Source organism: Nicotiana tabacum, chromosome 16 (genome assembly GCF_000715075.1).
Source record: "Nicotiana tabacum cultivar K326 chromosome 16, ASM71507v2, whole genome shotgun sequence".
In the NCBI taxonomy this organism is placed as follows: Eukaryota; Viridiplantae; Streptophyta; class Magnoliopsida; order Solanales; family Solanaceae; genus Nicotiana; species Nicotiana tabacum.
This window is the reverse complement of record NC_134095.1, coordinates 60,660,350-60,676,532: the sequence shown is the minus strand read 5'-3', so window position 1 is coordinate 60,676,532 and position 16,183 is coordinate 60,660,350. Positions and strand designations below refer to the sequence as shown.

General features: G+C 40.7%; 1 long non-coding RNA gene across 1 annotated transcript in view; it reads right to left on the bottom strand.

The window, feature by feature from the left end:
• Nucleotides 1–11,798: 11,798 nt before the first annotated feature.
• LOC142170549 (uncharacterized) overlaps nucleotides 11,799–16,183 on the bottom strand; it is a 35,871-nt gene continuing 31,486 nt past the window's right edge. Inside the window, exon 2 of the long non-coding RNA XR_012699787.1 lies at nucleotides 11,799–12,089. This is a non-coding gene — a long non-coding RNA (uncharacterized LOC142170549). The remainder of the gene's footprint in view (nucleotides 12,090–16,183) is intronic.

Sequence of the window (16,183 nt, the reverse complement as noted above, 5' to 3'; positions counted from 1 at the left end):
TAGTCCATAAATATCGGGTATCAATGCTCGGACCGTATTTTATCCCAATATGCCAAACTTCGACGAAAAATTCATTTTCTTTGAGTTGCTTCTTCTCTCACTTTCACAAATTTACTCATCATTTGTTTAAAATAGTACAATACTTATAATCTCACAATAATTCTCATTCCTGAACTTACGTCGATTAATTACGATGAAATTTTATTGTACGAAAATGCGGGATGTTACATCATTCCCCCCTTTGGAACATTCGCCCTCGAATGTTGACTGATGTACTCATCATTTTCATAACTTATGTCCTTTTAATACTTTAGTACTTTCCTTTCCATCTAGGCAACTATTCTGTGAATAATTTTAAGGGCTAGGGCGTTCCTCCCTTTAAGCTTTTTTCTCACACCACAACTTGTAGCCGGGATTCTTCTAATCTCGAAACTGTTGCTACCTTCTATCATGTAGCCTGTACGACTCAAAATTTGCATGTGCGCCCATGTGACTTTTCTTTTCTCTTTCCTCCAGTTCTTAGACAATCTCTAGGCCTCACTTTGTAAACATATACAGAGCTTGACAAGATGTCCCTCTAGGCATCTATAGGTATATTGAAGTTCTTCGCTCAGTACTTTGTCGAACTTACGAATATTGCTATATCTTATTTCACATACTCGGTTATCTATCAGCATGACTTTACTACATCTAAGTACGTCATAATATACCATGAGTCTTACTTACCAATTCCAGCTTACGTTCATTGCTCATCCCATATATATAAATCTATGTCCTTTAATGCTTCCTCATTACTGTTCATCTTAAGAATGATGGTCTAATCTCATCTCGTACTTTTTATATTTTATCCATTCATTGTTGATTTACCTCAATGTTGATCTACAATCTTCAATTGATAACTTGAAACTTCTTATGTAACATATTGCCACTAGATCTTATGCTGTATCGAGGAATATTTGAAGTAATTTTCCTGATACACTTAGGGGCAATATTGTACTTTAATAATCGTATTTTATAGCATCCTAATGTGATTGACCTTACGTTTTTAATTCCGTACAATTTGTGAAATCCTCTTCAAGTAATTACTCAATCGAAGGCCCAAATGTCATCCTTTACCTATCACAATTACACCCTCATTCTATTACGAGGGCAACATTCCATCTCTTCTACATGCTACTAGTCTTAGACTCCTTTGAGTTTATTCAGGCTATACTGAGCTTTCTATAACTTAGAGGAACCATCAGCTCCCTTGTTTTCATGGGCTTAATCCCGAGGACTTATCCAATTTCGTCATCTTCTCACTTGCCCTTTTTCTTATTCTTATTCATGTATTTCCAAAACCTTGTAGCTTCATCATACAATAGCTTGCAACCTACACATATCTATTTATATTACATGGAACATTTCAACTTGCTTGCATCATAGATTTCCTTATGTCATTTTGGAACATCAAGCGAGACATCACATCGTCTCTAACTCTTCTTTACGCTTTTAGTCAGGCTTATCGATACCTTGACCATAGGTTGGAATATATGCTGTTAACGATACCGTTATTATTCCTAGATACTAAATCCCCATGATTTTAGCTTTTTATCCGAAGTATGTACTATTCACGATCTTCTGCCTTTGAGTATCTCGTACGCTGTTCACTTTCACCTTTCTTAATTTGAATTCTTGCATCACATCTTCTATCCCTTTCATGACCTCCTTTAATATTCACAAGTTGTAGCTCTATTATAATACTTGCACCTCTGCTGTATACACAATCTGGTGAGAGCTTCATGTTGACTTCTTATAAGGCTGGTACTTTTTCTGACTGGCTTTTTGGTAGAGCCATTATGGATTATAGTTGTTGTATTATTTCTCTTGAACCTTCGATATTAAGAGTGATTCGGCCATGTTCTCAAGCTCAACTTCTATAATTTTCTAGGTCCAATAATCAAACTCCTGATTTACTTTGTTGATGTAACTCATTAGTTTCTTCTTCCTTCTGATCAACCTTTAAGTAGGCTTAAGCTATCTTCTGATCTGTGGCTCATGGTATTAGTCATTACCTTAGCCTTTCATGGGCGTTATAGATTATCCATGATAGAATCTTCTAACAATTCAATCCTTTGTCCATGCCCTGGGCTCAATTCCTCCTTTAGCGTATACCGGGATCTTCTAAGGCTGTATGATTATCAACGTATATGCTACATATATAAAAATCCGACCTCTTTAAGTGCATTCATAACGTATTCTGGGTCATTAATTGAATAATTCTTTTCGTTCTTTCTCATCTTTGTTTTAAATGTAAGCATTTACTGTTTCCTAGTCTTTCTGCCCTCTTGTTGCGTGCATACTTAGCTTATCTAAGTTCTTACACATGCCCAAAATTTTTGTGCAACTCATATGGTCTCGAATATCACTTTTGGTTTTACTCCCCGTTCATTACCTGTGGTAGGTGACACATTTTTCATGGAATGCATACAATGTTGTTGTGAGACTGTTATTTTGTGACCATTTCCTCGTTAGGTCACTGAGTTTAGGTTGAAGCCTTCTTCCTTATTTTCCTTAGCTAGTTTTTCATGGTAGTACTTAGGGAGGACCTTCTGACTCTTGTAAAATTGTGAGCTCGTTACATTTTATACTCAATGGACCTCCTGATGTCCTTTCTTTCCTATACGTATCCGTAGTTACTTACCTCCACGACCTTGTGCTTGTAGGGTTGCTTATGGACTAATATTTTGATTGTCTTCCTAGTGGCACTTTCTTTTATCCCCATAATACTCATACGATACCTTTAACTACTCCGACTCCTATTTATTTTAATATATCTCAAGTATTATAATGACATTGCAGCGAGGCTGAATTCTCCATGTTGGGTTTTACTATGTTTATCTTACACGATCTGATGACTCGTCTGTAACCTCATGTTTAGCCATAACTGGGCTCTTCCTGATCAACTACTAACTACTCATTGGCCTATTCTCATATCAATATTCCGCGTAATCTTTCTTGGGTTTTTTCCTTTGTCCTAACTTATATCTCACACTGGCTCCTTATTTATTAATAACAGCTCGGGAAGGAACCTTTACATCCTCTCCTTGATGTTGTTCTTGCACAATATTCTAGAATCATAGCGTATCTGTAGGATTTTGTATAAGTTCCATCTCATTCCCTTTTCATTTTTATCGCATTCTTCCTTTACCATTCCATTGTAACTGGAACCACTTAATTCCAATTTAATGCACATCACTCCATATTCGTCCATTTAGGGGGGTACTAAGAGTTGAAGCCATTAAGATCTACCTATAGATGTTTTACCTCTTCATCTTTGGCGTCGTTTCACAAAAATAATGATCCTTACTTGCCTTCCGGCAATCCTTCTGTACCAAGGATAGAAAATTCCCTTACTTGCAGTGGTGACACTTAGCGCAACTGTCACATACAGTACCTTAAGCTTAACTTTTTTCACGTTGCTTTCTTTAGGGAAGCGTCTTCCTGATGACCTTTCTCTGAATTTCTTATGAATCTTCTTCTGTTGTCCATTCTATTATGGCTGGAACACAATCTGAATTTCTCATAATGTCAAGCATTATCAAATCACACATTCCTTAATTCATGTTTAGTGTACCTTGTTCACAAGTCCATACTGATTTCTTTTACTCTAGAGTCTAACTTTTCCTTCTGTAGTTGCGTTGGAGTCACGAGCTTATTTCTTGAAATGATAATACGACTTTATGACCTATATTCTTTTGTTGTCTCAAGGCCTGTCACCTCTAGCCTTTTTTCCGTTCATTTGACTATAGATTCTGTAACAATCTCCACATAATGCTTCATTATCCCTCTTCGTACTTCCTTGCTAATATTTCTATTTATCACTTTATCCTGACAATATTAACAAGACATTCTTTCATTTTTTACCTTCCTTTGCTCCATCTACTGGCTCTTCGGGCTGCCTAACATTCTCCATCTACAAGGGACGAGAGCCATACTAAGGTAATATTTATCCCTTTGTATGCAGCGAAATCAGAGGACTTAATTTCTCGCTATCAAACCACTTCGGAAGAATACCTCGAGACCCCAAGGACGTGGATTTGCGACCGAGTCCTCTCCCGCAGGGCTCTTCAGGACTCAAAGAGGATGAAGGTCGAGGTTATAGCAAAAGGGGAACTTCCCAAGCCACACAGCTAAGTCTGACAGAGCCGGCCTATCCAGAGCCTATGTCGAAGTGTCACGTCTAGCCATCCCATATCCATACTTTACAATTAATGCATGTTGTACTATAACCGGGTTCTCATCCTATATAAAGGGAACCCACGCTACTTTGTAGAGGGCTGATGTTGCTCCAACTATTCTCCACAAGACCAATAATAACTCTTTCTCTCTCTTCTCTCTAACTTGCTCGTTCTTATTAGCTCGAGGCCACTCTTAACGTTTATTGCTCTCATACTTGTTCTTCATTTATTATTTGATATTGGCCATAAGGAGCCTTGCTTGATCATATCTCAACTGTTAAACCATCCCTGACTACCCCCGATAGCTCGAGACCGAGCCAAATATCGGCCCCGAGGCTCCTTCATCGACCAGTCCGAGGCTCGGGCGACAAGCCCTTAGGTTTGATTACTGCCCTATTTTAGCGTATATCTCTTCATTAAACATCATACTCTTAGCTTCAACTGCTCTCACAACTAACATAAAAATAGATCACTTATTTTTAGAATCCCATTTACAAATTTAATTGTTGTTACATGACCTCAGGGTCGGAACTCCGGCCTTATGAAGCCCCAACAAGGTAACTTCGAGCTCAGGAATAATGACCTTCGAGCCTAAGCAAACTCGATGAGTCAGACACTGTCACCAATTGCCATACACTGGAAAACCCGAGGCCATAAGACCCCGAGCGGGCAGACTCGGTATAACTAAATCTATTCTACATAGCAGCAAAAACTGTAAGACCTCAACAGGCATGACAAACTGTAAGACCTTAACAGGCATGACAAACTGTAAGATCTCAAAAGGCATGACAAACTGTAAGACCACAACAGGCATGAAAATTTTGTAAGACCTTACTACAGGCATAAAAGTCAAGCCCGAAGTTTAGGCCATACGTCGCATTTGTAAGAATCTCGAAAGGGAATACCCTCGGTATAAATGCCTAAACTATCACTCAGGATCAAAAATGGCTCCGGCCAAACACATATGACTACGGTCAAAACAACTGCACTAGCCAAATTAACGTGACTCAGGGACGCCCGACTGTCGCTAACAAAATCACAGGCCATTACTTCGAATATACTTTGAAAAGAACTTGTTAAAATAGACTTCCCTTAACAGGCAAACGAACTTCGACCATGCCAGCTCCAAATCAGAAGGCTTTGAGCTACTCAGCCTATGAGCTAAAAACCTTCCGAGGTGCTCTAACATTGCCGCTAATGACTTGAAATCGAGGTTCTTCCCAAACCAATGACGGGTCAGGCAAAATCATTTAAAAAAGACTTTAACGAGAGAAAAACAAAGCCTACAAAATGTTGTCGAGATAAAGCGTAAGAGCCACTGTCGCCAGCCAAACGAGCCTCCGGGCCACACACTAAAAGTTCTCAATGACCAAACAACGTAAGAGCCACTGTCGCCAACTTGAAAATTGAAAACTTGAGGATTAAAATGAGCTCGAGTTGTAACCTGATTCGGAGGCCGGATCCAAAATAGTTAACTACACATGCCTAAGGGCATAGCGTAAGTGCCATTGTCGCTAGCCAAACAAGCCTCCGAGCAACACACTTAAAAAGTCGCTTCGACCTGAAGCGCATTAGCCATCGTCATCTTCCCACGCAAGCACGGAAAATTTTGAGGGTCAATTAAAGCTCGAGTTGCAACGCGACTCGGAGATTGAACCCAAAATAGTTGAAACGGAAATGCCCAAGGGCAAGGAACAAGAACAATCATCATCCGCCCACACAGGCACAAGAGATTGAAGGTTAGGTAAGCTTGAGCCAAAGCCTAACTCGGAGACTAGGCCTAAACAGCTAGGCAAAGCACAAAGGCCCTAACGCCTACTCATATCAAAAATCGCACTTAAGAGCCTCCGGGCCTGCCTAATTAGCTCCGGACCCACAGGGCTCCCATTAAACACAGAAAGTAGCCCGCCTGCTCGAAAGCAATGCAAAAAGAGATACAAAAGAGATAAAGCTTCAAGTTCTCTATTATCATATGCAAAAGGTGCGTTCTCCTTATACAAACATGCTCTGCGAATGACAAATACAAAATGTGAAAGCGGCAAAATCTATGCTCTGCTCCAAAAGGCTACAGCCTACCAGCCTCAGATTCACTCTTCGTAACATCAGCAAGAAGTGATCGAGCATCGCACTCGTCCGCCCTTGCTTGATCCAATTCCTCCGAGAGAAAGAACCTCCTAGCACCGATCTCTTCGAGTACCTCTGTTTGGGATCTGCAACGAACATATTCCTTGATCCTCTTCTCACGATCGAGGGCCCGCTTCAACTCGGCTTGGATATCAGCGGCGTCCTTCATATGAATCGCCATCTCCTGATCAGCCTTGGTTCGACTTAATGCTACTTCAGCCCGGGCATCGATTATCTTAGCCCTAACCTTCGAGAGATCGGACACGAGCTTCACAATGATATCCTCTTGAACTGTAGCATTGTCATGAGCCAAGCAAAGTTGTTCCTCGAAAGCGTGAACCTTGGCCAAGGCGCCACTCTCCTCTAAAGCTTGAGCCTTCGCCTGAGCCCTCAGTTCACCGCAAGCATTAATGACACGGTCGGCTACGCCCTTAAGGTACTCGAAAGCCTCTGTCTTTTTCTGCAGCTAAGATAGGAAGAAAGATTTACTTTAAGGGTCAAAAAGAGCTAAGCTCGTAATTCGACCTTCGATACGCCTCATATCACCAGTGCATCAATGCAACCTCCTTCTCCTCGCTAAGGAGCCTAAGGGACTCATCCTCATTTGGAACTTTCCGAAACCTGGCCTTATGAAGCTTAGACCTGATACTATCAAAGGCCTGCAAAAGAAAAACTCAATAAAGGAATAAAGACATGAAATATAGATGGACGACCGCCAAAACTCACCATGAAGTGAAGTCGGCAGACTTTCTCGAAGGCGGAGCACACTCCTGTTGGTCCTGCCCCTTCGAACCAAGAAGAACCAACCTCGGGGAAAGTATATTCACTTGGAGGAATCACTGTTCTAGAATCAAACATTCCAGGAATAGTAGGATCAGGCGATGTTCTCTCCTCGAAGACACAGTCCCGTTGAGCCCCCTTAAAAGCTCCATCACACTGCGGGTACAAATCTCGTTTATCGCCATCGACCCTTATCTCGGAGGCCGACGACTCCTTCCCCTTTTCGGAGGAGCATAGCCTCGCCCCAAGGAACCACCCGATACCTGCAATGACAAAGCCGGTACAAAAAAAAGAGAGGTAAATGTCATCTCAAATATACGAAGACCAAGGTAGGAGCAGCGTATGCACATACCCTGGTATTTCGATTCCCATCTATCATGGGACATAGCTCGCCACCTATGTTCATCATAAGTCGAATGGGTCGCCAACTTCTAGACCAAGCCAGGAAGATGGAGAACTTCGCCCGGTATCCATGAAGTTACTGTATAAATGAAGGAGACACACAATTACTCAACTGGTTTTTGCTATAAGCAAATCTAGGAATCACAATACACTTCACTCACGCGCATTATTCCATCCCTCAAGAATGACATGAGCTTCATGGGGATAATGTCAGCAGTCCGAACCAGGATGAATTGACTGAACCACTCCTGATCCCCATCTTACTTATCATCGACAATAAAGGGCATGGACGAATGACACCGTAAGGTTAACAGGCCTCAGTGATAAAAGGGCCGATACAGCCTGATGATGTGGCTAAGCATGAATTCAAGCCCAGTTTTCTCCACAAAGAACCTCATCATTAGCATCACTCGCCAAAACGACACATGTATCTGGGCCAAAGTAACCTGATACTTCAAGCAGAAATCAAGCACGACCCTATCAAAGGGCCAAATGCGAAAGGATATAGGTATACGTTCAAGAATCCATCAGCAGAGTCCGTAATACTCTCATCCGGGGAAAGCACCTGCATCGTTATCCCCTCGCTCCATCCACAGTATCTCCTCACCATCTCCAGATGTTCCTCTCTTTTCAAGGACACAGTCTTTAGAGTGAACTCCCGCGGATCCTGAACACTGGGAGTGGAAAACCCCTCCCTGTCGAGCCGGCCCCGAAGTAGCTGCCATGGCTATGGTAAAATTGACAGGCTAAATCAAGGACGTGCGCCAATGCTTTTTGCACCTGAAGAGATGAAGGACCCAATGCCAAGGTGGAGGGATAGCTATCCAGAATAATGAGGTCTCCCAAAGAAGCAAAAGCCACCTCACATATATGTGGGAAAATAGCAGAAATTCGCCTATCCATAGTGAGCCCCGGGAGGCCAACGGCCTCGGTACATATCCCGGGGTGGCATCCAACCCTAGAGATATCCATCGACAAAAAGTTAGGCCTCAAGGAGTCAACTGTGTCTTCTCTAGTCTTGAGGTAGTGCCCGACCTCGAGGATCTTCACCAAAAAAAAAGAAGTCAGGCTTCGGAAAGCCTTCAACGCCATCATAGAACTTGAGGCAGTACCTAATCTCATGGTTTTCCTTTCTAAAAAGAAAAGTAAGCACACGAGACTAAGATCATGAAGGCTCTATGGGAGCTCGGGGCATTGCCTAAGTATAGGTAATCCCTCAATGAAAGTCTATACACTACGTTTTAAAAGGCTATCTACATCAAGTTCAAAGTAGATCCCCGGGTGCCCAAAGTTGACCTTCGCTCAGGATACCACTCTCGAAAGCTCCAAAACTCACCATATTGTCTCCATGCGACTCTAAGGGCCTAACAACTTGAGTCTATCAGATCTATTCAGGCTTGGTCTGAGGTACGACGATGGTCTTAGGAAAGATCCATATCAATAGGCAAAGGATCGGAAAGAACGCTCACATTTGAGTTAGTTATCTGCGGTCAACAACAAAGGAAAACATTCAAAGGCCTCGAAGCGCACGAGAACATACAACAATAGGGCAAGAACCGAAAACAAAAATCAGGTAAGTATCTTTATATTCATAAATATCCATGTACAACAGCCCTCGAGGGGTCATTACATACAATTACAAAAGCCAACAGACGATCTCTGCACACAAATAGAGGAACGGAAGGATGTGCATGTGATGAAACTCGAGAACCCGATCCATCCTCGAAGGTGCATCTCCGGTATTAACATCCTCGAGGGCAATTCCTTCGACCGCCATCTCCTCTAGATTCCCAACTCAATTATGCGGAAGGTCCCCACCGAGGGAAAAGAAGAAGAAGAGGAAAAGGAGGGGATGCAGAGGAGGTAGAGAAAAGAGACATGGCCCGCCAAAGCCAAAGGTTGAAGATTCAGCGGGCCCCAACCTCAATGGCCGGTAGTGCTATTTTATCCCTTGGTAAAGGAAAAACCCAAGGGATGAAATGCCACACCAGGCCTAGGTAGGAGAGTGAGCAGTGGTGCATAGTCCGAATGACTGTCTACAAAAGGGGAGAACCGACTCCCCATCTATCACCATCTCGGCCAATGACAACAACCACAGTAGCGAAGGGACAGCGCGGTCGTGCTCGATAAAGGGAAGCTCTAGCAAAAGGCCGCAACACAGCCTACGAGAGCCCTGCCGAATGGCTTCAAGGCCATGAGCCCCAAAAATAATGTTCAAAGATAGAGGAAGATGATAAGAAGAAATGGGCAAATGAGTCAACGTAGATACGTGGATAGAAAAACAACAATGCCAAAGCACCCCCATTTATAGGGGGTTACGACACGGTCATCGAGGCTTTGGAAGATTGACCGACAGACGCAATTACTGCATTCTTGAAGAACCGAACCGATGGTGGAGCATTCATCTTGGAGAATTGGAATCGACAGTGCATGGAATGATGTCAAACACACAAGTCCATGGAACACACCAGTTGCCGCAAAAGCTCGCGCCACAGGTTGCATCATTGGTATAACATCACTGTAGGGAGCTCGTGGATTCAGGTGTCAGAATCATTTCTTGTCTCTTCGTTCTGGGAAATGTGGAGACTACCTGTATCCGACAAAATCAAAGTACTTAATTTCTCACTATCAAAACACTTCGGAAGAATACCTCGAGACCCCGAGGACGTGGAGTTGTGACTGAGTACCCTCCCTCGGGGCTCGTCGGGGCCCGACTAAAAAAAGATGAAGGTCGAGGCTATAGCAAAAGGGGAAGTTCCCAAGGCACATGTCTAAGTGTGATAGAGCCAGCCTATCCAGAGCCTATGCCGAAGTGTCACGTCTAGCCATTCCATCTCCATACTTTACAATTAATGCATGTTGTACTATAACTGGGTTCTCATCCTATATAAAGGGAACCCATGCTACTTTGTAGCGGGCTGATATTACTCCAACTATTCTCCACAAGACCAATAATATTTCTCTCTCTCTTCTCTCTAACTTGCTCGTTATTATTATCTCGAGGCCACTCTTAACATTTATTGCTCTGATACTTGTTCTTCATTTATTGTTTGGTATTGGCCATAAAGAGACTTTATTGATTATATCTCAACTGTTATCCCATCCATGACTACCCCCGATAGCTCGAGACCTAGCCAGATATTGGCCCCGAGGCTCCTTCATCGACCAGTCCGAGGCTCGGGCGACAAGCCTCTAGGTTTGATTACTGCCCCGTTTTAGCTTGTATCTCTTCATTAAACTTCATACTCTTAGCTTCAACTGCTCTCACAACTAGTATAAAAATAGATTACATATTTCTAGAATCTCATTTACAAATTTAATTGTTGTTACTATTTTTACGATAAACACCCTTCTAGGTACCAGTTCCTATCTTTGTAGTACTCATATCTAGCTCTACTATTTTAGTGTGCACCATCTAGTTGTCTCACAAGGAGATCTATTAGAACATTTGTAATATCCTTTGGAAATGTTAAATAACGCAAACAATTCATCCACCATTTTGGCTTACTCTAACCCCAGCCGGATCGTGATATTATTTCCTTCTCTGAAACTATATTTGTTAGCTCCCATAGAGCATAACTTAGATCGGTGTGGCCAATTATACATACCTCTGTTACTATTGAAGGTAACTCAAAATGCTTATATCTCTCTTCCTTAATGGTAAATAAGGATAATCTTTATTAACTGGTACCTCGTACCCTTCTTTACCTTGCTTCTTTTACTTGCTACAACTCGTGTCTAACTTCCAATTCCATTACTCCATTTTATCGTAAGAGTGGATAAGTAGTCTTTCATAAAAGCTCCTTATCAAGAACCGCACATCATTTAGTACATGCATGATTTGCTGAAGACCTCTCATTTACTCATCATAAGCAAGATGAAAAATTGAGTTCCTCTAACTCAACACTACCACAACTATATCTCTTATCGATCATCTTTTTGAATGTAGGCATCGTCTTATTACGAATGGAAGTTCAGGATCTGCACTCTTATAAGTGATCTCTACCACGTGATTTAGAGTAAGATGAAAGAGTGACAGTCTTAAATGCCATGTAGCCTCCTTCTTATAAGTGTGGTGAATGGCACACCAATAAACAAGACTCTACAAGACACGGCTTGTAGACTCTCTAGGACAGAACTGCTCTGATACCACTTTTGTCATGACCCAAATCGATGGGCCGCGACGGGCACCTAGTACCTTACTTAACCAGATACCAATGTAACATATCTCTTATATAATTTTATCATAGGTAAATGAAACAGAGTGAAGCATGAGGGAATACAAACTTATACATATGCCATACTGGCCTATAAGACCAAATATCCACTCGTATACTGAAAATAGGCCAACAAGGCCATACAATCTTTTATGTACATGGCATCTATCTACAAGCCTCTAAGAATAAATAATTTTCATAAAGGTTGGGACAGAGTCCCACCATAAAACAATACATGTCTAAATCATACTAACCAAACGAGAAACTCCGAAGCAAATGGAGCGCACCAACATCTTCCGCTGAGCTGATAGCCTATTTGGAGGGCTCTCGATCTGTCTATCGGGACCTGTAGACATGAAGTGTAGCGTCCCAGGTAAAATGGACGTCAGTACAAATAATGTACCGAGTATGTAAGGCACATAAATAAGTACATAACAGATATGAAAGAGATATAGAAGAAATAACCCAACCTTTAAATCTGGACAAGTCTGAAATTCGTAAAATAATTATAGTGTCATGCATATGCGTATTAATGTCATGTCGTGCATAGGTACATGTTTCATAACATCATCAGGCTTTAGAGGGCATCCCATATATCATCTCAACCACTGTGGGCAAAATCATCAACGTATACCAATTGATCAGGTGGTGATGCGTATATAACACTGTAACCTTTTTCAGTATCCCATATAAATATAATATACATAGATACGTGTATATAACGCCATCTAGTCAATGAAATGCATGAGAAGTACATCAATAAAATCTTTTGGAATGTCATAAGACCATTATGCCTTGAGTAGTATCATGAAGTAAACTTCTTTTTTCAACTTACGTATTTTTCTGAGACCCATGAATAGATGATAAAATAATATGATACATGGAAATTCAAGAATATAGGCACCTCTAATACTTCTATGAATAGATTCATTTATAGAAGTTGTGCATTTTCTCGTTTTGTTCATGTCGTATAGATCATGCCAAAAAGAAAGAAGGGATAGCCTTAACACACCTGAACTGATTCTCTTGACAATCCCTCTAACACATGTCTATTGCGACAACACATAACGACGGATCGAAGTAGGGGAAAATTTGTATGATATTCTTGAGAAATATTATATTGTACTCCCTTAGAATAGCTAATTCCCGTTTCTATTACACAATATAATTTCGTATGATTTTTTTGTTGAAGTAGAGTCACATCAATCTAACTCACTCCGTAAATGAGTCATATGAAATATTGTTGTGTCTTTCACCCGTAAGTGTCTTTGTCTTTCTTTAAAATGTTGAAAGAGACCAAAATTAGAATCTTTGCCATTGTTAAATATGGTTGAAAGATACATGTTTATCCTTGAATTAAAAAGGCCATATGTTGCATATATTGCAACGTAATCCCATAATGACTAAGAGTCATTGTCTATGAAGTGGCTTGCTGCCATGTTTTGATTTAATCCTTATCCAAATATTTGAATTAATTCTCAAGTAATTAGGTAATGTCCTGTTACCCGGTAATTAATCAATTACCGGTATAATTAAGAATTATCTCAACTTACTTAAAATACTACTTGCTTTTAACATACCTTGTACACCTTACTATCATGGTCATGTGGTACCTTGTATGACACTAGTCCACAAAAATAGGGTATTAATGCTCGACCCGTATTTTATCACAATATGCCAAACTTTGATGAAAAATTCATTTTCTTTAACTTGATTCCTCTCTCACCTTCACGGAGTTATTCATCATTTGTTTAAAATAGTACAACATTTATAATCTCACAATAATTCTCATTCCTGAACTTACGTCGATTAACTTACGACGAAACTTTATCATACAAAAATGCGGGATGTAACAGTGGTGGTACTTGTTGAGCTTGCGGGATGGTTCTCTTATTTAAGTCATTTTCCATTTTTAGGTGCATTTGAATTGTTGTGTACTGATGCACGGATTACACGGTTTGTGGTTTAATGTTGTATTGGTATGGCATGTCAGTAGTGGTTGTATTTGATGAGATGAGGTTGTTAGACCTAGAATGGATGCTATCGAATTGGAAAGCGATATATTTGGAAGGATAATGTCACTGATTGGCTAAAATATTGGCCAGGGTTCTTGTCGAAGGAGGAAGAGCTCTATGACTTGTTGAGTTGATGAGTGGTTATGAGTTTCTGTGTGTTTTATTCATCATTGGCAGTGTACAAAAGTTTAGAAGAGGGATTTAATTTATATGAGGTTTATTACCAGTACCGAGTTTGTGTTAAGATGCTACTGTGATCAGGAATTATTGCTATGAGTGTGCAAATCATATGGTATATCATGTGAATACATCTTGGGTTATGCTTATGGTTTGATACAACTTGCTTAGACTTATACATTGTGTAGGTGAGGGATTCAGGTATTTTAAAGAATTCCGGATGTTGAAAATTGGGTTTCAAGGTTTATGGGCTAAGGTTGAATTAAGGATCTTTAGTTATGTTGTTTTTTCAGGCCTGTTTGGATTGGGATGACGTGGGATTACCCCCGGGTATGTGCATGGTAAGTTTACATAGTGATTTGATGGCCGCGGAACAACTCTTGGCACATTCTAGGACGAGCATATGTTTAAGTAGGGGAGAATGTAACGACCTGACCGGTAATTTCGAGCACTTGCATACCATTCAGCTATTTGAAGTTTTGAGTAGCTACGTATGATATATTATGACTTGTGTGAATTATTGATTTTGGTTTTGAAGAATGAATTTCATGTTTGAAGCTTTAAGTTGGAAGAGTTGATCAAGTTTGAATTTTGAGTATTTGACCTTAGGATAGAGTGTTGATGATTCCTTTTGGTCCGTATGGTGATTTTGGACTCGAACGTATGCCCATATTTGAATTTGGATATTTCTAGAATGTTTCGGCATTATTTGGCAAAAATTGGAAATTTGAAGGTTTGGAATGTTCATAAGTTTGACGGGAGTTGACTTTGATGATATCGGAATCGGATTGTGGTTCCGGGGATTGGAATAGCTTCGTTATGTCATTTGGGACTTGTGTGAAAAATTTGAGTTGATTCCGAGTTGATTTGATATGGTTCTGCACGAGTTTTGGAAGTTGAAAGTTCATTAAGTTCAATTCAAGGTGTGATTCATGGTTTTGATGGTGTTATGCAGGATTTGAGGCCTTGAGTAAGTCCGTATTACGTTTTGGGACTTGTAGGTATATTCAGATGGGGTCCCAAGTTGCTCGGGTGAGTTTCGAATGTGGTTCGGTTCATTTATTCTTCATGTTGCGTAGCTGAAGGGGGGTCTTGTACTCGTGTTTCCGCATCTTCGGAAGAATGGACGCTGTTTCAAGTACGTAGATGCAGACAAGTGGTCGCAGAAGCGTGAAAAGGCTAGGTGAGGAAGGATCGAGTGCATATGCGGAAGCGCAGGAGTGGTTGTCTGGAGCGTAGAAGCGAGGTGGTGCGCATGAGCGGGTGATGGCTCGCACCTGAGATGTCGCAGAAGCAGATATTCTCCTATAGGAACGAGAGGTCGTGATTTCAGTCTTCTTCCAAATGAGAGGTTTTTTGTAGCAGAAGCGACGCTGTAGAAGCGACGTGTGGTCCGTAAAAACGAAATATCTAGGCAAAAGCTTTAAATTCGAGGGTTTGCTCATTTGGTCAGATTTTGAGTTTTGGGGCTCGATTTTGGGCGACTATGGAGAGTGAGTTTCACCACATGGTTTAGAGCAAGTATTCTATGCTCTCTTTTGATTATATTTCATGAATATCTTCGATTTTGGCATTTGGATTATTAATTTTTAAGAGAAATTTGGGGGGTTTTGTCTAAACTTTTATAAAGTGAATTTTTGAATATTGAACATCGATTCAGAGTCAAATTTGAGGGAAACTAGTATGGTTGGACTCGTGTTTGAATGAGTTTTCAGATTTTATGTGTTTTATTGGGTTCCGAGGTGTAGGCTCGGGTTTAATATTTTGGCTGACTTTCGGCTTTTGATTAAAGATTCTACCTTTATCGATTGGATTTGTTTCCTTTGGCACTATTTGATGTTCTTGAGTTGCTTTTGGCTAGTTTCAAGCTGTTCGAAGGTCAGTACGGACTGGATGGAATTTCTAAAGTATTGTTTGGCTTGCTCGGTATTGGATTCAGTTTTTTCGAGGTAAGTAACACTTCTAAACTTGGTGCTAAGGATATGAATCCCTAAATATACATCTTATGTGTTGGTGTTGAGGTGACACACATGCTAGGTGACAGGCATGTGTGCATGCACCGTGCGAATTATGACTCAATTTCTATCCATGAAATTTCCACGTGCTAGAGTAATTGAGCTGTAATCCATATTAGAAACCATGTTTAGACCATATGGTTACTCTGTTGGGACTTACTGAGATCATTTCTGCTGTTGAGTTATTCGCTTAAATTACAATTACATACTCAATCATATTCATTCATTTGCAT